The sequence below is a fragment of the Chanodichthys erythropterus genome, chromosome 21, assembly GCF_024489055.1.
Source record: "Chanodichthys erythropterus isolate Z2021 chromosome 21, ASM2448905v1, whole genome shotgun sequence".
NCBI lineage: Eukaryota > Metazoa > Chordata > Actinopteri > Cypriniformes > Xenocyprididae > Chanodichthys > Chanodichthys erythropterus.
The window spans coordinates 40623131-40645417 of record NC_090241.1 but is presented as its reverse complement, the minus strand read 5'-3'; positions in this window follow the sequence as shown (position 1 = coordinate 40645417).

Here is a 22287-nt window from a genome sequence, read left to right as displayed (position 1 = left end):
TGGTCCAAAAGATCCATTTCCTGACAGGAAACACCTAGCCTTAACAGAAGTGATGACGTAACTTCTTTTAACAAAGGACTCTGTCTAAAGGACTTCTTAGCTCATCAGCAATAAACTAATCAGAACACATCACGTGGGTCTGATCACATTAAATCTATTGATTCTCTCACAAAACCCTCTTGTATTATCGGACGGAACAGGAAAACACCCATCAATGGATTTAAAGACGAATCTGTCCTATCTATACCTCCCTTGTTTGAGCAATCCATCCTGACCCGGTCACTCGTGACTCCAGTCAAAGTTTAAACTATGCTTAAGGACTCAATCTTGAATCTCAAAAGGGACAATTGTCGATTACTTAAAGTATTAACTATATCCAGAATAACATTTGCTATGATGTGATTACTAACATGTTGGATTCAATGCATTATTTGTCTGTATTCCTGTATGCATCTTCTTTCTCTTATAATCATTGTTTTAATTAGGTCAGTCTAGTAATATGTGTCACGACCGTCAGTGAGAGTGCCCGATTAGCCACTTGAGGGCACTCCATCCTGGACTGTTTTCACCCCAAGGACTACATATCCCATCACGCACTCCCCGGACTCATTATCTCATTATCATTGCACTCACCTGTTTGGCATCATTTCATTAGTGTTTGTGTATTTATACTGAGGTGTTTCTGTCTGTATTTGTGGTTCATTGTGAATGTCACCCTTGAGTCTGAGCCCTGGTTTTTCGTGTTCTCTGGTTTTTGTTTTTGGTTTCTGGTTTCATGTTCCTTGTTTTATGTTTGGACTGCTTTTTATGGATTTTGACCCCTGCCAGTACCTGGATTACGCCTTTTGGATTTGCCCTCAATATACACCTTTTCTGCTGCACTTGGATCTATTTGTTTGCTTCGCGATGCGTGACAGAATGAACCACCATCCACCTAGATCCAGCGGCATGGAGTTCCTGATCCCTTTCCTAATCCACAGTAAGGAGCGGATGGCTCAACTTCGGGCATTGAGGGCCCTACGGCAAGACGGATGGGAGGTAGGCTGCTTTGCCAAGGTGATGGCGGTGGGGCTGAGTTACAATGATGCGGCATTGAAAGACCTTTTTAATTGCTGCCTTGATGAGCCGTTGCCCCAATGCGAGATGGAGGGGCTACGGAGTGTAGACTTCTGGAGATTTGCCGCTTATCTCAGCTGTCGGAGAGAACGGGCTTCGCAGAGTCATCCTCATATGGGCACGGAGGCCGTCACCAGTGTAAATGTTCCAGCCCATGAGTCCGTTTCAGAAGGCACAGGGGAAGTGGGCACTGAGCCTCAGCTTCACCCCGGTAAGGGGAGGAGGAGGAGAAGGAAGAAGGCTTCCTTCATCTTTCGAGGCCTGGAGGCCGCTCCAGCCAGTGGGTCCGCTCCAGCCAGTGGGTCCGCTCCAGCCAGTGGGTCCGCTCCAGCCAGTGAGTCCACTCCAGAGCCCGCTCCAGCCAGTGAGTCCACTCCAGCCAGTGAGTCCACTCCAGAGCCCGCTCCAGCCAGTGAGTCCACTCCAGAGCCCGCTCCAGCCAGTGAGTCCACTTCAGAGCCCGCTCCAGACAGTGAGCCCACTTCAGAGCCCGCTCCGGTCAGTGAGTCCAGTTTGGGTGAGCCACTGCCTCACTCTCGTAAGCGGAGGAGAAAGAGGAAGAGGGCTTCCTCCGATCTGCAAGACCCTCCGACCATAGAGACTGCTCTGGCTTCACCGAAGCGCCTTGCCCTGCCGGCGCCAAACAAAGCGCCTTGCCCTGCCGGCGCCAACGAAGCGCATGCCCTGTCGGCGCCAACGAAGCGCCTTGCCCTGCCGGCGCCAACGAAGCGCCTTGCCCTGCCGGCGCCGCCGCCGCCGCCCAGGCCGCCAGCCCCGCCACCCAAGCCTCCTGCCCTGCCGTCGCCGTCCAAGCCTTCTGCTCTGCCATCATCCAAGCCTTCTGTCCTGCCGCCATCATCCAAGCCTTCTGCCCTGCCGCCGTCATCCAAGCCTTCTGTCCCGCCGCCGCCGCCCAGACCTTCTGTTCTGCCACCGCCGCCGAGACCCTCTGTTCTGCCGCCGTCATCCAAGCCTTCTGCCCTGCCGCCACGGCCCGGGCCATCTGAACCACTGGAACCAGCCTGGGCGGTTCCTCCAGCGCCACCCTGGCAATCAGTCAGGACTCCAAACCTGCCAGTGGTCGCCTGGCTAGATCCTCCAGCACCGCCCTGGTGTCCAGTAGGACACCCAGGATCTGACCCGCCAACCCTCCCCCTGATCCTCCTCCTGTCCACCTCCCTCCTGAGTTGCTGGTGTTTTTGTTTTTTTTTTGTGGTGGAGCGTCTGGTAGCCGCTCCTTTGAGGGGGGGAAATGTCACGACCGTCAGTGAGAGTGCCCAATTAGCCACTTGAGGGCACTCCATCCTGGACTGTTTTCACCCCAAGGACTACATATCCCATCACGCACTCCCCGGACTCATTATCTCATTATCATTGCACTCACCTGTTTGGCATCATTTCATTAGTGTTTGTGTATTTATACTGAGGTGTTTCTGTCTGTATTTGTGGTTCATTGTGAATGTCACCCTTGAGTCTGAGCCCTGGTTTTTCGTGTTCTCTGGTTTTTGGTTTCTTGTTTCATGTTCCTTGTTTTATGTTTGGACTGCTTTTTATGGATTTTGACCGCTGCCAGTACCTGGATTCCGCCTTAAAACAGGAGAATGTTCTGCAGATATCACGCGATGTGATCAATAGACAATAGACGAGGCGTATCTAATCTCCGTAGCAACGTCTCATTGGAGGATCGCATCTGAAGGATGGAGCCAGAATTGCTCCTTTAAAACTATGCTGTCCGAACAAGCTAAAGTCAGAAATATGAAATAAGGTCAGAGTCAGAAGCTGGAAGTCAGAAGTCGGTCAGAAATACTTTGACCACGGCTGAAAAGTTGCTTGGGTCATGCTGAAAAGAAGAAGTTGAGAAGATCCTTTATCGGGGCTGATTTTCCATCTAACAGCCGCCGATTTCAACTACAAGCCACGCCGCTGATCAACAGCCGTCACATCCAGACTCCAAAACCCTCTAAAATACCTGACCAAAGTCTCCCAAGAAGAGAGCCGCTCAAGCCAGACGCTCAAATCAGAACAGCAACATCCTTCAAAGCTTCCGCGTCACCCACAGGGCTTTCCCGAGAAGACGTCACCTGAAAGACAGCCAATCCAGAACGGGATTCCGCTGTACACGAGTCACGGAACAACCCGATTACCTCAGCTGTCAGAGCAAACGCAAGTACAAGCAAACTTCTCTCTCTCTTGCTGGAAACTGGTGAAACTCCTTTAAACCTAAAGAATCAAGCCAAAGCTCTGCTTTTGTGATTTTCCTCAGGTTATAAGTTAAGTTAGCACTGAACTTGGGACTTTTCATAACTCATCAACTCCGCGAATGTGTGTGCATGTATGTATGCTTGTGTGTGTGTGTGTGTGTGTGTGTGTGTGTGTGTGTGTTTAGCCTTAGTTTCCTGTAATCATTAAAAGTAGTCAATAAATCTTGATTTGATTTTCACATATACGAGTTTCTTGTGTTGTGTGTCAAATTACTGCCTTAAACTTAAAGATCAAGTTACCTCTTGCTTATAATAATATAATAATTATAATAACAATAACCATAATAAAATATTGTTACTGTTGACCACAGAATAATATTTTATCCAGAATTGGTCAAATACTCTAACCTCAATTTTCGCTGGACGAATAATTGATGAAGTCCAGTTCGGGAAGCAGACACACTCTGTCAGTTTAAATCTAGACTAAAAACACATCTCTTTACTCTTGCATACACATAACACATTATCAATACATTAACATTTTTCAAATCCGTTAAAGGATTGTTACGCTGCAATAATTAGGTCGGCCGGAACCGAGAACATTTCCTATAATACTAGATATACCTGTACATCAGAATAAGAATGGCATCTACGCTAATATCTGTCTCTCTGCTTATCCTGAGGTTTGCCGGGTGCTGGATCCAGGCCGTATCCAGATCAGATGGAGAACCTGCGTCTGGACCTGACTACAACGTAGCCCAGGAGACAATGGGCCTAAAGATCCAATTCTGGCTGCATCTATAATTCAGATTTTTAATCCCCGTATCCGCTTACATATATTTATATATAATCGATTTTTAATCTCTATAATAAAAATGTACAATTCAGATTTTGATCTCCATATACATTTACATATATATATATCTTCCAAGGGGTTTTTTCCCTCCTAGGACTTTTTTCCCAGTGCTAGCACGCTGGGTTTTTCTCCTAGGGGGTTTTTTCCACCCCTGGAAGTCAGCCGACATTGGCTTAACGTAGCACCATCTTGTATATGTTACATATTACCACGCTTGTTTGTACAGTTTTAACCACTTCCCTTTTTTTCTGTGCTTCTAATATGTAAAGCTGCTTTGAAACAATTACCAATTGTAAAAGCGCTATATAAATAAATTTGACTTGACTTGAAGTGTTAAATATTAATTCTGAATCATTTACAGTGAATCATTTACAGTTGATTCAATTCTTATTCCCTTTAACAATTAAATTGAGCTAATAAATGACCTAAGGTACATTACAGTATACTTTGAAAATCAACAATTAAACACATTTAAAGGGGAATCCAGTTTTAATGCAAAAGGAAGCTGATGTGCATTCTAAAAAGCAAACTAATTTGGATAATAATGTATCTAGAAAATATAATATATTCTTAAACAATGGTTAAAAGGGTTAAAAAACTTTTTGTTTTGAGGATGTTACCATATACATGGAGTTTTTGTAAAACACTTATACCTGAACTTGCAGTTCTATTTTTATACAGTATATATTTTTATACAAGTTTGCTCACTTGTGAGGTTTATTTATTTGTTTGTTGCTTTATTTTTGCAAAATGGTCCACACATGCAAAATTGGTTGATAACACAACTGCAATAAAGTAACAGCCTATAGTTAACAATTACTTGTTTACAAAGTGCCATGCAAGTCAAACTATCTTTACTTAAAATGCACTTATACAGAACATATTAATCCTTAGAATACAGCCAGGTTTTTCCTAATGGCCATATCTGTCATATTAGCAGAAGTCAAGTCAAATTTATTTATATAGCGCTTTTTACAATTGGTAATTGTTTCAAAGCAGCTTTACATATCAGAAGCACAAAAAAAAAAAAAAAGAGAAGTGGTTAAAAATAAGCTGTACAAGCAAGCGTGGTAATGTGTAACATATACAAGATGGTGCTACATTAAGCCAATGTTGGCTGACTCCCAGGGGTGGAAAAAAACCCCTAGGAGAAAAACCCAGCATGCTAACACTGGGAAAAAAGTCCTAGGAGGGAAAAACCCCCTTGGAAGATATATATAATATATGTAAATGGATATGGAGATCAAAATCTGAATTATAAATTTTTATTATTGAGATTAAAAATAGATTATATATAAATATATGTAAGCGGATACGGGGATTAAAAATCTGAATTATAGATGCAGCCAGAACTGGATCTGTAGGCCCATTGTCTCCTGGGCTACGTTGTCAGGTCCAGACACAGGTTCTCCATCTGATCTGGATACGGCCTGGATCCAGCACCCGGCAAACCTCAGGATAAGCAGGGAGACTGATATTAGCGTAGATGCCATTCTTATTCTGATGTACAGGTATATCTAGTGTTATAGGAAATGTTCTCGGTTCCGGCCGACCTAATTATTGCAGCGTAACAATCCTTTAACGGATTTGAAAAATGTTAATGTATTGATAATGTGTTATGTGTATGCAAGAGCAAAGAGATGTGTTTTTAGTCTAGATTTAAACTGACAGAGTGTGTCTGCTTCCCGAACAATGCTAGGAAGATTGTTCCAGAGTTTAGGTGCTAAATAGGTAAAGGATCTGCCGCCTTCAGTTGATTTTGATATTCTGGGTATTATCAACTGGCCTGAATTCTGAGATCGCAATAGACGTGAAGGACTATAATGCATTAAGAGCTCACTTAGGTACTGGGGAGCTAAACCATTTAGAGCTTTATAAGTAAGTAGCAAGATTTTAAAATCTATACAATGTTTAATAGGGAGCCAATGTAATGTTAACAGAACTGGGCTAATATGGTCATACTTTCTGGTTCTAGTAAGAACTCTAGCTGCCGCATTTTGGACCAACTGTAGTCTGTTTAAAAGCCGAGCAGAACAACCACCCAGTAGAGCGTTACAGTAATCTAGTCTTGAGGTTATGAACGCATGAACCAACTGTTCCGCATTTGTCATTGAGAGCATGTGTCGTAATTTAGATATGTTTTTTAGATGGAAGAAGGCGGTTTTACAGATACTGGAAACATGACTTTCAAATGAAAGATTGGTATCAAAGAGCACACCCAGGTTCCTAACTGAGGACGAAGATTTAATGGAGCACCCGTCAAGTGTTAGAGAGTATTCAAGAACACATTTTACACATGAGGAAAACTAATGTTTAGTCAATAATTCAAGAAAATCCATGATTCTAACCTGTACTTGGCCTTATGAAAAAGTAGTTCTTGTAATTGTTTAACCATAGTATTTGTTACAATAAGGCTTGCTTAGGGCAATGTTAACTTTTTTTTCTCTCTTTTTAAAATCTATAATCTTAATAGATTATATATTATAAATTATTTAACAAGTTAGTTAAATGTACCACAATAAATACAATAGAACATGATAAATTCTAGGAAAGATGGTCATGAGAAGTTTTAAAAGGTTGCAAGATCATCATGATGTTTTCCCCTCTTTTCATGAGTCTTTTTAGTGGCTGTCTTTAGATCATGTTTGACCTTCTTCATAGCGTTTTACTACATTCTCAATAGAATTCTTATCACACTTTTGGAGCACGCTGGTGAAAGCACGTGCGGTGCGCTACTCATGCTTATAAAAGCTCCGAACGCGCAATTTATACAATTAATTAACAGCCTGATTCTATGTTTCGGTGTGGTGGTTAGAGTACTGGCAACATGGGAGAAGTGCCGGTACGCAGGACAAAGCGTGGGTACGTTACACATTAAAGAAGTGCCGGTGCGTACCGGCCTAATTTGAACACTGAGTAAGATCGCGTGGGTGTTTCAATCCAGATTGCTATCTTTTTATGATTAATCATGCAATTTTATTGTGCTATGTTTTTGTGCTGTTTCGGCTTCATTTTCGTAGGCTATTGAGTGAATAAATACAGAAATCCCTTGATTTCTATAAAAAAAATCAAACCAGTTTGAACTGGAATGCCGTCCCCCCTCGAAATTCACTCCCAGGACGCTGCGTTACCCTTCATTTCCACCCCTGCTTATAAATAATAGATATTAGTAAGCAGTTTATAAATACAGCTATAAATGCTTTATTCTTGATTTATAAGCATATCTATAATGTGTTTAATAATTGTATTTTCATACTTTATTAATAATCAATTTATAATTTCTAAATTAAGTATTACATTATTTACAAACCAGTTATTTAGGAGCTTTCAGTGGTTCATAAGATCATTTAGGAAGTGTAAGTAAATGATTAATAAACTATTTAAACATTCATTTATACATTTTATTATTTAGACATACAGTATAGTAATAGTTACTTAGTGTGTTAATAAATGCTTTATTAACAAACATTTCTACTGCAATTCTTGATTAATTCAGGTAATTATAAAACATTTAGAAGTGGTCAGTTAACTATTTTTGTGAGCTCATCTAAAGTTAGGATTATTTATAAATGAGATTTAAAGGTTCAGTGATCTTCTGCACTACTGTTCTCTAATGTTTTAAAGTTAGTACTGAGGTAGTTTTGATAGGTAGGTAGTTTCCTGCCACCTGCACTAGGTCAACCTGACACCCTCTTCATGCTACACCATCTGCCATGGCACAACCACCACTCCAGGTGGCACAAGCAACCAGGCAGCTGCCATGGCCTTCAGCCTTAAGTGGTAGATGTGTTGCAGGCCCCGCCTCCGGAGACCCGTCAGACAGATTACTGTGAAAACAGGATGAAAATGAAAAGACAGAGAGTCGTGTCTGCTTCTTCACAGCTCCTCTGTTGGTATATTTATTTAGTGCACAATCACTGTCAGAAATCAATTTCAAGTACATACAATTGTTTATAAAGCTTTGCTTCACATTCTGTTCTGTCTCCTTTTCGTCACTCTAATGTCACTGTATAACAATAAATCATATTTTACCAATGTTCTGGTCTCATGTCTTCAATTTACCCTTTTGACACCTGAATACTATATAGACGTTTTATATACACATCAATACTATAATTTATAAAGACAATATGACTTAGAATTATATTTTCTCAAAATATATATTTATATAGTGTAAAAGTGTATATTTTAAGCCACTGTCTTCTTAAAATATTATATATTGTAAATATACTGTATAATGTAAATAATCACACGATTTACTACTTTTTCCCTCACAGGCAAATCTCTATAATGGAAGAACACATTTTCTCATCTTCCCTCAGTGCCCGGTCACGTGACCACCAAGCGCGCCAAACGCGGCAACAGAATGAGCTTCAACGAGTGACATCCAACGGTCTATTTTACAATTAACTTGAACGATTCACATTTTATAACACACACACAATTAATAAAACTATATAATTAGATATAAAGATCACTGGAGCATATTTAGATCATATTTCTCATATTGACGAGAGAACATACGTTAGGAAAAACAAACGTCATAAGATAAAACACATTCAACACTTCACATTCATCATATATCATACTAGTGCAATCGCCGTTCTACATTTGACGGTTTCTCTTATCATTTCTGGGCTTTTACCTGTGAAAACAGGATGAAAATGAAAAGACAGACCCTGCGTTCCAATGTCCATACTATCCACCCTAAATAGTATGTGAGATTAAAATAAGTGTGTCCCAAAGCATAGTATGTTGAAAAGAGTATGGGAAAAGTCCCCGGATGGTCTACTATTTCCGGTAGATTTTCGAAGTGTGGATCCGTGCACACTATAGAGGCTAATATTGCCCACAACCCATTGCGCATTGGACGAGGTTTCAGTTCAGAACTACAAACACGAGTAAAAAGTGTTAAAAAACTACAAAACATGGCGGATATATGCAATCGACGCTGAGAGATTTGAGTGACTAATAATCAGTTTAACCTGATAGAAAATATATATGTAATGTTACCCGTGTTATTTTTCATCTGCAAATACCAATGTGGACTTTTATGAAGATCCGATAATGGCCATTAACTTTTAAATGCATCATTATGCATTAATATGAGGAGAGTTCTCCACATGAAAGACCCGCGACTGCAGATCAACGTGCTGCATTTCACTCCGATACGGTAGGAAATTAGCTAAATGAAATGTGGAGGAAGTAAGGTGATTGACAGGCCAGTTTACGGTGACAGGATGCGACAGAGAGAAAAGACGCGATTGTATGACGTGTTAGTATGTCCCAAAGCTTGTCTACTCTTTTACTACACACTCAAAAGTAAGTACTTTTTGTTCACAGAAAGAGTACATACTTTTAGGGCGTAGTATAAGTAGGCGAATTGGAACGCAGCAAGAGAGTCGTGTCTGCTTCTTCACAGCTCCTCTGTTGGTATGAGGAAGCATGCGCAGTTCACCAGTCCATTCGCGACTCCCGGGCAAGAATATCAAAATAAGAGTCCTTTTTTTTCTTCATATAAACCAATATACATTTGACAGTTTGCACACTGCATAAAAAATAAGGTAATCACTGAACTTATACACAGATTTCAGAGAAAAATAAAAAATACAATTGTATACATACTTTGTGTGTATCACAGATGCATGCCTGATCATTCTGCACCTTCGACATCGCTCACTGTTGCCCATAGGAGGAAAAAAAGGGGGGGGGGGGGGGGGAAAGGGGGGATTATGTAATGACTGAGACAAATCAGACACAATTATTTGTTATATTTAACAAATAATCTTTAAAACTCACTCTGGGTTCTGCAGACCCAACTTGGGCAAGGGCCTCAGAAAACCATGTATACCAACTGATAAGGTGGTTTATTGCCCTCCCAGCCATGTGGAAAAGTAAAGGGCATAGGAAAAACTCAAAGCCCTTAAAATAGACTTTCCTGCATTAATTCATAGATTAATCGATCTATAAATGAACATGCATCCCAGGACATTGTGTGTATGATTATACCTGTCTTGTACAGTGTCTTTTGTATGGTATTTTTGTTTTATGCATATGCATAAGAGCCAACGTTAACGTAAACTCACCTATACCAAGTTTGGTGTCTATGAGTTTGTATTTTGAAGATTTAAATGCTTGTGTATATGAAATGTCGATACCTGTGCAACATATCAGTATTACAAGAATCTTTAATAGTTTCCTCTCCATCTGTAACCAATCCAGTTACATTATGCAAAAGATCTGCTCAAGACAAAGGATCGTAAACTTTCCTTTCGAAAGCTTGATTATGATTGGCCCACTGACTCCTAGGAGGAGAGGCCAGCACCAGAGGCTAAAAGCCCCCGCACAGTTCTGGCCTCCCTCTCTCTTGCTTCTTTGACGGACTCAAGACATCTCCTGCTGGGTGGCCTCTCAGGCCATGGCCTGTAGGCCTAAACCTGCACTCCAGCCATGTGCTTACCTAGGAGAAAGAGAAAGGACTCTTTCCCCACTAAAAGTCAAACTAACCATGCAAGTTTGTCATCGTTTCTTCATTCAATGCAGGAGAAATCGATTGCAACTTCAATACCATCGATTCACAGAATCACCAAGAACCTTTTCAGAACAACAGACTGCTCCCACTGCAAAGGCATGCAAGTATCGAACATTTTCACTAAACAGGGGTTTAGGATAAGCCGTAGAATCCTCTAAACAAGGTGTTTTGAAATACGCTGGTGATTCTTTCCTGGTTAATGACTTTCCCATAGCTTAATTTCCTGTTCCGATTTCCAGTTTCACTCTATCACTTTTCATTTTACCTAGGTACGTGTGATTTCTGTGTATGTTTGTGATTGTTAGTTTAGTTATGTGTTTGTGATTTAGTTAATAACACTTGTACACAATACATATTTGATTCTGACTCCGTGCCTGCAAATCAATTATCACTTAAATGATCTTGATCATGTTACAAGCTCTAAGCGCTGTAAATGTTAAGAAAGAATTATTTTTCTGTGCCCACGAAAAATACCCTTCTCTTAGAATTAATTAATAATCAATACTGAGTGTTCACAGGATGAACTGATTAATTGTAACGTTAATGTAGGTACATCAAGTTAATCTGATTAACTGATTCAAATATTCATAAATAATCATAATAAGTTATGAATAACTATTAATATTTCCCCTTTGAGCTAACTCACTACATTGCAGGCATCAAAATTGCAAAAAAAATAAATAAAAAAATGTCCCAGATACTATAGCTATCCGATTAGTACAAATGCATGAAATGACGTGTAAAAGGGCCAAAAATGGGTGTTTCCTAATCAGAGGGCATTTACAAAATACAGTGGGTGTTTCTCAACAGCTTTAACTGACTTGCTAAAATCATGAAGCCTACCTCTAAACCAAGCCCCCAGTGGATTAGAACAGATCAGGTAAAGCGGTTGAAAATGCCCATTGTGGTTTGAAAACGGTCCACTGACTGAGTAACAACCACTAGCATTTGGCAGAAATATTTACTTTCATGATCTTGTGGTCATCAACTACATATCAATGTTATATCAGTATCCCTGTCTCCAACCACATGTGTTGTCAGCTTTTGTCAAAATTTAAATGTGGATCCAACATACTTTACACATTGGAACATCAATCACTTAACTTAAATCTAATATTTAATTTCACTCACAATATAAATTGTCTCGGTTACGTATGTAACCCTTCCCAGCCAGCAATGACACGTGGGGCCCAGATGGGTTAACTACGGGTTCCATGGGTACTGTGTGGGCATGGGCTTTGGCTGGGTGAAATCAGCGGGTCCCATGTAGGTTTTGTAGTACGAGTCCCACATAGGAAGCCCATATGAGCTGATTACATGGGCCCCATAAGGGACAGGCATGGGCCAAGTGGGCATGGGTTTGAACTGGGAACACATATATGGGTCTTGCATGACATATTTATGGGCCAAGTGGGCATGGGTTTGAACTGGGAATGCACATATGGGTCCTGCATAGAATTTTTATGGGCCAAGTGGGCATGGGTTTGAACTGGGAACACATATATGGGTCTTGCATGACATATTTATGGGCCAAGTGGGCATGGGTTTGATCTGGGAACACATATATGGGTCTTGAATGGCATATTTATGTGCCAAGTGGACATGGGTTTGAACTGGGAATGCACATATGGGTCCTGCATATAAATTTTATGGGCCAAGTGGGCATGGGTTTGAACTGGGAACACATATATGGGTCTTGCATGACATATTTATGGGCCAAGTGGACATGGGTTTGAACTGGGAATGCACATATGGGTCCTGCATAGAAATTTTATGGGCCAAGTGGGCATGGGTTTGAACTGGGAACACATATATGGGTCTTGCATGACATATTTATGGGCCAAGTGGACATGGGATTGATCTGGGAACACATATATGGGTCTTGCATGACATATTTATGGGCCAAGTGGACATGGGTTTGAACTGGGAATGCACATATGGGTCCTGCATAGAAATTTTATGGGCCAAGTGGGCATGGGTTTGGACTGGGAATACATATATGGGTCTTGAATGGCATATTTATGGGTCAAGTGGGCATGGGTTTGAACTGGGAATGCACATATGGGTCCTGCATAGAATTTTTATGGGTCAAGTGGGCATGGGTTTGAACTGGGAAAACATATATGGGTCTTGCATGATATATTTATGGGCCAAGTGGGCATGGGTTTGATCTGGGAACACATATGGGTCTTGCATGACATATTTATGGGCCAAGTGGGCATGGGTTTGATCTGGGAACACATATATGGGTCTTGAATGGCATATTTATGGGCCAAGTAGCCATGGGTTTGAACTGCGTACATATAAACCGGTCCTGCATGGCATATTTATGGGCCGAATGGGCATGGCTTTGATCTGGGAACACATATATGGGTCCTGCATGGCATATTTATTGGCCAAGTGGCCATGGGTTTGAGTGATTGGTTCAGGTCCAGCAATATTATGTAATGCTCATCTACAAACAAGCATCAAAAATAAAATAAAATAAAATAAGCTTAACTTAGGATATCAAGGGGAGCCTTATCATTCAAGCTCCTCTTGGCAAAGCAAAATCTGCTCGTCACAACATGGCAGACAGAGCATCATTCTGCTTGCTTCGATGCTGGACAGGACAAGAGGAAAAAAGAAAAAAAAAGAAAAAAGGACTTGCAGGAGGCCTCATCATCAATCTGTCTGCCACTTCTGTGTTGTTAGATGTCCTTGGACCAAGGAGTAGCATGTGTTTCTATCAAGGTGTAGCTCATACACCAACAATGACTGATGTGTTGGCTGTAAAAGGTACAGTAGATCTGTTTGGTTAGGCTATCCGAAGATCTTCAGGATGCATTGACATATACATGGTTTATGGTACTGCCCGCTCAACCAAATGGTAGAGCACATTTTGAGTCACTATATTTCACTGAGAGGAGTACCTAACTTAACTCAAGCTGATTGAGCCATCTCTACCATCTGGTTGAGGTATGTTATGCCACAAAAATCCACTAGATGTCAGAGTGTCAATCAACAGCACTTGTCACAACACTTCCTCAAACATGGATGTCAGAACAAAGAAATCACTCCTGCCATGTGAACTGTTCTTGGTGAAAATTTGCAAGGTAAGCAATTTTTTTTGACATATTACACTGTAAGAGCCCTAACTTTACAATATTATGTTACTTGGTGCCATTAAAACACTTTAGTATGTTTCAAATAATTTTTCAAAAACATGCTCAGCCAAACGGTTGATTTGACACTTAAAGGTAAATGCAGAAAAGCTAAGGTAATGTTTTAAGATCATCCATTTCTGCAGAAATTATCACTTAAATTCTGCAGAATGGACTATTTGCTGATAAATATAAACTTCTGATCATTATTAGCTATGAATATGACAGCTATTGTTATTTCTTCATGAATATGCTGACATAATTTCTTAAATATGTATTTTCTTTGCCACTTTTGCATATTTTTTGATGTAAATATAATGAATTCATTGAATTAATGTGTGGAAATCATAATTATCAGAGGCAATTACTTCTTAAATGACATGCTGGTGAACTAACATTACTAAAATTGTAAGAGATTGTTATTTATTTGTTTGTTGTTGCTTTTTTTACAGTTACTAGATGGATGTCAACAGTTTCTATGGTACAAGAACATGCACTCTTCAGGCCCTTGTCTCAGAAAACCCCCAAGATTCTGATGCTGGTCTCAGTGATGATGATGACCCAATAGAGGATCCAAATTATCACCCTGTCTGAGAAGAGAAATGTTCATATGTCTAAAAAAAAAAGAAAAATCCTGTTGCACTACCACACTTGATGGCGTTTCTTGAATCATAAAAGCCTAATATGCCATTATATTACTATCTTTTGCTATTTTGTTTTTAGTTTTTGAATGCAGAAATAATGTAATGTCTTTAGTTTTGTTACTTTTAGTTATTTGTGTTATTTATTTTTGTTTATTGTTTAAAAAAACAAGAAAACGTAATTTTCTGTCATAAAATGAAAATCTGAAATATTTTATAGAATATTTCAATAAATAAACAAGATTCAATATATAAAACTATTTTATTTTGATTATGTTTTAAATAAATTAGTATTATAGTTCATATTTTCTGAATTTCATAGTATGTGTATGATTTTTTTTATTTGGTAGAGGCCGATATTTTAAAAATTATGGGATGTATTGAAAAAAAATACAGTGAGTATGATAACTAGTAACATAATGAGATAAAAAATGCAAACAAAAAATTTTTCAAATGCTTTTTTCTTGGTGGGGCAGTTAAAGGGTTAAGACGGTAAAGGGAGGGGCTGAGGTAGTTAAAGAAGTAGGCCTGTAAGGACAGAGGCCCTTTCAATTTAAGTAAAAGAATAAAGCTGCACAAACAGTGCATGGAGCATTCACATAAACACTTTCATTGGTGCAGTGACCCAGATTGGGACAGATTTATGGGGATAAGTGTAAAGGAGACAGCATTGCTACTGCTGGCATTTGAATATTTACAATATTTATATTATATGAATATTTTGCTAACTTAACATAAGTTGCTTATAACATATAGTTGCCTGTAGAATGTTGGGTAAATCCCTCCCTGATGCCTCATAGGACCCATTTTGCTACCCAATTGGCTTTTGGTTAGTTTGCACATCCATCTACCACGCCGGATACCCAGATTCAAGACCCGCTTGGGGAGTGGTTTCTGGTATCAGAGGTGGAAGTCATTAATTACAAATACTCAGATTACTGTAATTAAGTAGTTTTTTGGAGTACTTGTACTTTTATGAGTAGATTTTCAAGCCTGTACTTTTACTTGTAATATTCATTAATCCATGTAATCTACTAAGTTACGTTTAAAATCATAGTTGAGTACTGAGTACAATTTTAATTCATATCCAAACCTTTTATCTGCATTTTTGTAGCCAGTAAGGTGATTTGATAGCAAACAAGCCGATGAAAACCGGGCCATGAGGACGGAAAACCAAACAAAACAAAAAAAGGACGTTAATGATTGATCTTTCATTGATTCTGAATGAAGAATTTAACCAGTTAAAAAAGTATTCATGGATATTTAATCAATAGTCGTGGCTCCTCATGTAATTTAGTTTTTTGTCTGCCGGAGACATTTGCTTAATAAGGAAATAAAAACTTAAATGAGAAAAAAATGGGGGAAAAACACTTGTTTTGCATCTTATCAATTATTTATTAATGGATTGTTGGCATGTTAACTTCTGGTAAAGGAAAACACACAATTTCCAGCCCTAGTCTGGAGAAGTGACGGTGACATCAGTGATTAAAATTAACTAATACTCTGAATATTTTCTTTTTAATTTTTTTTTAATTATTTATTTATTTATTTATTTTTATAAACTGTACTTTTACTTGAGTATTTCTCTAACACCGGTACTTTTACTCGTAATTGAGTAATATTTTAGCAATGCACTTAATTGTACTTGACTACAGATTTTCAGTACTCTCCACCATTGCCTGTTATGCACAACAACACCTAATTAGGCTCATTCATAATGAAGCCAGCTAAGCAGTTAAGTCGTTTGTTAATTCTCTCACATATCCTTTAATTTACGAATTTTACTGTATTAAATTGTTATTTGGTCAGGCAGTTCGGACATCTCTGGGGCCTGTATGCAAAGGCCCTGTTTCGCACTCAAAACGTTAACAGTCCATTCGGAATCGGAAAGCAAGCTGGCTGTGACTTGGAGGTGAAGTGCATATTTCTATTTGGATGTATTTTTTGGAGAGATGTTTTCTTTTTTTCAGACATTTTTAAAAAATATATATTTTTTATTTATTTACCGGTACGTTGTAAAATTTAAATTGTTAAAGATTATGTTTGTTGTTCAATGTATTATATAATGAGTGTATTTTGTATTGTATTTTTGGAGGTTTTTTTTCAGAGATTTTTTTTAAAATATATTTTATAGTTTACCGTATGTTGTGACATTGTTTTTTAAAGATAATTTTTGTTGTTCAATTTAATATATTTCTTGCAGTTCAAAGCATCAAGTGTCTTGTATTTATCTTGTACTTACATTCATTCTTCGTTTTTAATTTTTCTTAGATTGTTTCCTTAAATTAATGGTTGGGCTTACCTTGCATGAATTGCCCAGTTAGGACCAACATAAGATCCTTACAGAGCCCACTTTAAGCCCATATGGGCATTCACGGTTGAATCCTGGTGCAAGCCCACTTTAAACCCCTTTAGGCAGGTGGGGCCCAAATGGGTCTGTCATGAATTGCCCGGTTAAGACCCACATAAGACCCTTACAGATCCCACTTAAAACCCACCTGGGCATCCACGGCTGGCCCCCATGTGGATCCCGGGTGCAAGCCCACTTTAAACCCCTTCAGACTGGTGGGCCCCAAATGAGTCTGACATGAATTGCCCAGTTAAGACCCACATAAGACCCTTACAGATCCCACTTAAAACCCATCTGGGCATCAACGGCTGGCCCCCATGTGGATCCCGGTTGCAAACCCACTTTAAACCCCTTTGGGCAGGTGGGGCCCAAATGGGTTTGGCATGAATTGCCCAGTTAGGACCCACATAAGACTCTTACAGATCCCATTTAAAGCCCATCTGTGTAGCCATGTTGCAAAGCCCACTTTGGACCCCTTTGGGCAGGTGGGGCCCAAATGGGTCTGACATGAATTGCCCAATTAAGACCCATGCAGTACCCTTACAGGTCCCACTTTTAGTACGTCTGGGCTTCCACGTCTTGCCCCAACGTGGATCCCGGGTGCAAGCCCATAATGGGGCCCACATTTGCCGCCCATGAGGCCCTCATCTGGGCCCCACATGTCATTGCTGGCTGGGTTGTTCCCTGTAGGAAAGAATTGGGATATCGCCAGAGAGCCCTATCAGCTTTGAGTAAACTGAAGCAAGCCAATGTTCTGTTTTTTGCTGAGGAGACAACCTTGAGTCCGCACTACAGCGAGGGCACAGGAACTGTGGTGATAGGACGTACATCTCCGTTCCCTCCTTCGGGGAACGAGGGTTACATACGTAACCGAGACTTTCAGTTGGTCACATTCAACGTACGTCATTAGTGACCAATGAATTGGGATCCCAAATAAAACGCCACAGTTACAGACCCCTTCCAGCTCCCAGCGCAAGCTCTAGCCACCTGGCGCACCAGTGGAGCAGAGAAGGGGGCGAGCTTACACTGAGAGAGTCTACTGCTGTTCTGCAAGACCCACTATAGTAAGACTTAGACAACACTGGGGAAGCGAACCCGTAGAGGATGCTGCGGAGACCACAACCTACCATGTAGGGGAGGAATTTATGTGGAGATACACATATGGACTGGCCATGGGCAGTACGCATTTGGAGTCCCTGGGATGGCTCCAGCCTAGGTATAGGGGGAGACTCATCTGACAGGTGACAGCAGAGCTGGCTCTGCTAAGGGAAAGACACAGGCTCACCATGGGGAGTTGACAGTGGACAATACACATATGGGACCACTCACATAAAGGGGTCACAACATATGGCACCCAGCCAAACATCAACGTCGGTGATGAACGTTTGCTCTACAGCTCTACAGATATCTGACAGTGAGGTGCCGTGCGCCAGTGCCCAGGAAGAGGCCACTCCTCTGGTGGAGTGGGCTCTCAACCCGAACATGCAGTTCGCCTTGGGACTGATAAGCCAAGGCGATGGCATCCACTATCCAGTGGGCCATCCTCTGCTTGGAGACAGCCTTTCCCTTCTGCTGGCCTCCGTAACAGACAAGGAGCTGATCTGAGGTCCTAAAGCTTTGCGTTCTGTCTACGTACAGGTGCAGAGCATGGAATGGACAGAGCAAAGCCAGGGCTGGGTCTGCCTCCTCCGAAAAGCAGCGCTTGCAGGTTCACTACCTAATCTCTGAAGAGAGTGGTAGGAACCTTGGGCACATATCCTGGCCGGGGTCTCAAGATAATGTGAGAGTCACCGGGCCCGAATTCCAGGCACGATTCGTCAACCGAAAAAGACCTGAGCTTCATAGACGAACCCTGCGTCTGTGAAGCTTTTTTAGAAGTGAAATCAGTTCTGATCTTGTGCCGAAGCACACAGGGATCAGTCGCGATGTGATCAGGGACACCACTCCCCGATCACAAAGCAGGGAACCGGCCCAAATCAAAACCATCAAAGACAGGCAGGAAATGTGCTGTAAAAACAGCAGTTGAGCTCACAAGCTCAGGCTCCTCTGCAGCTTGCGACCTTGCTGTAAAGTGCTGTGACACCAACAAAAGTTTGTTTTGCATGCATATAGTGGGTTCCAATTAATTTTTCTTGCTGTATTTGTGTTACCATTTTTATTTTGTGTGGTCTGTACATGTTTTAGTTTGTAGTGTGTTCTCCTTGAATATAAAATGAATGAATGAATGAATGAGAATAATATCATATAAACTCTGAGAATTAAAAGTCTAAATTCTAGAATGCCATAATATTTCTCTTTCTAGTTGAGGGTAATCTCAGTAATCTTTATCCCCAAAAGCTGTACACATAAAGAAAAAAGTAGTGTTTTTGTATATTTATACATAGCCTATTATATAAATCATAACAAAGTTTCTGTTTTTAGGTGAACAATTCCTATAATTTACATAGAGCATGTTGTGATGACATGACCAGGTGAATACTCTTATACTCTTATGGGACACTGGGATATAAACTGCTGTAATTATACAGTGACATTATTAATGGAAAATTATTGCTTCTGTGTGATGCTACATGGAGACCACTAGGTGTCAATGTGAATCTAAAGTGACATATAAAATGAAAAATGCAAAAAAAAAAAAACAATAACAAAAAACAATATTTCTAAAAACAATATTTCTGAGTGCACCTTTAATATTTTTCTAATTTCTTGATGACATGTGTGGGTCACTTATATTGTATTTTTGAAATGTTTCAGTAAATCTAAAAATCCACAACAGTTTGATAATCTCTAGAGTTTGGTTATGTCAGATTTTCATTCTGTGTTTTGCTATTAAATGCATTTTGTTACGGGTGGATGGTAGAGAGATGAGGCAGATACGGATTTCCACAATCATAGACACTTTACTTCAAACAACAGCAAGGAACAACAGACAGACACCTTAACAAAACAGAGAACGGACAAGGAGTGAAGGGAGTGAGTGCCATATAAAGGGACGAGGGAAGTGAGTGAAGGTGACGAAACAGGAGGATAATGGGAAATGGAGTCCAGGGGGACAAGGGATCTGTAACAGTACCTCCCCCTCCCGGTAGGCGCGTCCTCCCGGGGTGGGCACCCTGGAGACCTCAAGCCGGAGCAGGGGGAGGAGTAGACTGGAGTGGAGGTCTCCAGGGCAGGGCCGAAGGCAGCCATGGCGGGTCAGGTGCAGCGGACTGCCATGGAGGGTCAGGTGCTGTGGGTGGCCATGGAGGGTCAGGTGCAGCGGGCTGCCATGGCGATTCAGGGGCCGAAGGCAGCCATGGAGGGTCAGGGGCCGAAGGCTTAGAGCCGTTGAGCCCAGGCGGCGCTGAAGGACTGGCGGGAGACGCCGACCGAAGCGCAGCCAGGGCTCCAGAAGGCCGCAGTTGAAGACAGTCGACGTACAACAAAGTGAACACCAGGGGGAGTGAGGAAGCCAACTGGAACGGAGGGACAGAGGGACGGAGCGGAGACGGAGGAGTGCAGTCCAGAAGTGAGGGCAGGCTGACGAGTGACCAAGGTGTGAACGGGGGCAGGATGGAGACTGGTGAGACTGGTGGGCTGATGGACCATGGTGGAGTCGAGGGAGGTTTGAGCCAGGGTGTAGGTAAATCGCCCAGAGGTCCGAGGTGGAGATCTAGGCGAGGGGGCTTGAGGTGGAGGTGCAGTTAAGACACAAATGGGAGGAGGCGGGAGAGGGAGGGAAAACAGTCTTTGGGCTGGAGACTTCTATAATGAAGTTCATAATAGGAGCGACGGCGGCTGAGCGTGGAGATACTGGCTCGGCGGCGGCGGAGCGTGGAGATACTGGCTCGGCGGCGGCGGAGCGTGGAGATACTGGCTCGGCGGCGGCGGAGCGTGGAGATACTGGCTCGGCGGCGGCGGAGCGTGGAGATACTGGCTCGGCGGCGGCGGAGCGTGGAGATACTGGCTCGGCGGCGGCGGAGCGTGGAGATACTGGCTCGGCGGAGACTGGGGAACCTGGCTCGGCGGAGACTGGGGAACCTGGCTCGGCGGAGACTGGGGAACCTGGCTCGGCGGAGACTGGGGAACCTGGCTCGGCGGAGACTGGGGAACCTGGCTCGGCGGAGACTGGGGAACCTGGCTCGGCGGAGACTGGGGAACCTGGCTCGGCGGAGACTGGGGAACCTGGCTCGGCGGAGACTGGGGAACCTGGCTCGATGGCTGAAGCTGAGGGCCAGTCCATCCCCTCAAATACAATGAGAATTCCTGTAGGGACAGGAGCGGGCTCGGTGGAAACTGGAGAGGGCTCAGCGGAAGCTGGAGCTGTTTGCTTGGCGGCGGAGACTGGAGCTGACTTGGGCTTTCTCTTCCTCCGCCTCCTGGACCCAGCAGAGGAGTGTGGGTCCAGCATAGTACAGGCAGGAAGTTCGCTGGAGGGGCATGCGGAGGAAGGCGGTGGCTGATTGACTGGCCCGGCCAACCGTGTTTCTGGATGGACTAGACACAAAAAACCCATCCTGAACCCAATCAACATAGAATTTGGAGTCATTTAACCATAAAATGGAATTGATGGTTTCTCTTAAGGAGAAACGATAATCAGGTTAACCAAAGCGGATAGTGTCATCATCTAGTCCATCCAGAAACAGGGAGATCAAACATGCTTCAGGCCAGTCAGACAAAAAAGCGAGCTCAACAAACTCCTCCACATACCTCTCCAGCGAACGACCCACCTGTAGGAGCCCGATGAGGCGATCGCCGGCTGTGAAGGAGCTTAGAGGCATGGGAGAAGCAGGAGCCAAGGAGCTGGGGAAAGTCTGCTTTTTTTTTTTCTTGTGTTTTTGTTTTGTTTTTTGTTTACTTCCAGCAGTTTAAAGGTCCGTTCTTCTGTTACGGGTGGCTGGTAGAGAGATGAGGCAGATACGGATTTCCACAATCATAGACACTTTACTTCAAACAACAGCAAGGAACAACAGACAGACACCTTAACAAAACAGAGAACAGACAAGGAGTGAAGGGAGTGAGTGCCATATAAAGGGAGTGATGATAATAGAGTCCAGGTGCAGGTGATGAGTGATGATGAGGAGCTGACGAGGGAAGTGAGTGCAGGTGACGAAACAGGAGGATCATGGGAAATGGAGTCCAGGGGAACAAGGGATCTGTAACACATTTAACCTTAATCATAATTTTGTCTCTCATATTATGTTTTACCTTTAACATTCCTGTAAAATTATGCCTAAAAAAGACATACCCAAAGTAAATGTCCTTGATCAGTTTGATGTATATGCATGGATTTGGTCTCTTTTGAAAGGTATGTGTACCGCAGGCAGTGGAATGCTAACAGGTTAAACTGTAATAGATTACTGAAAACTGTAAATACCAATCATTTACTGGGATCTAGAGCATTTGTTAATGGCTACAGAAGCACAAAATGCTATGTCACAATGATTAAACATGATAAACAATGATTAT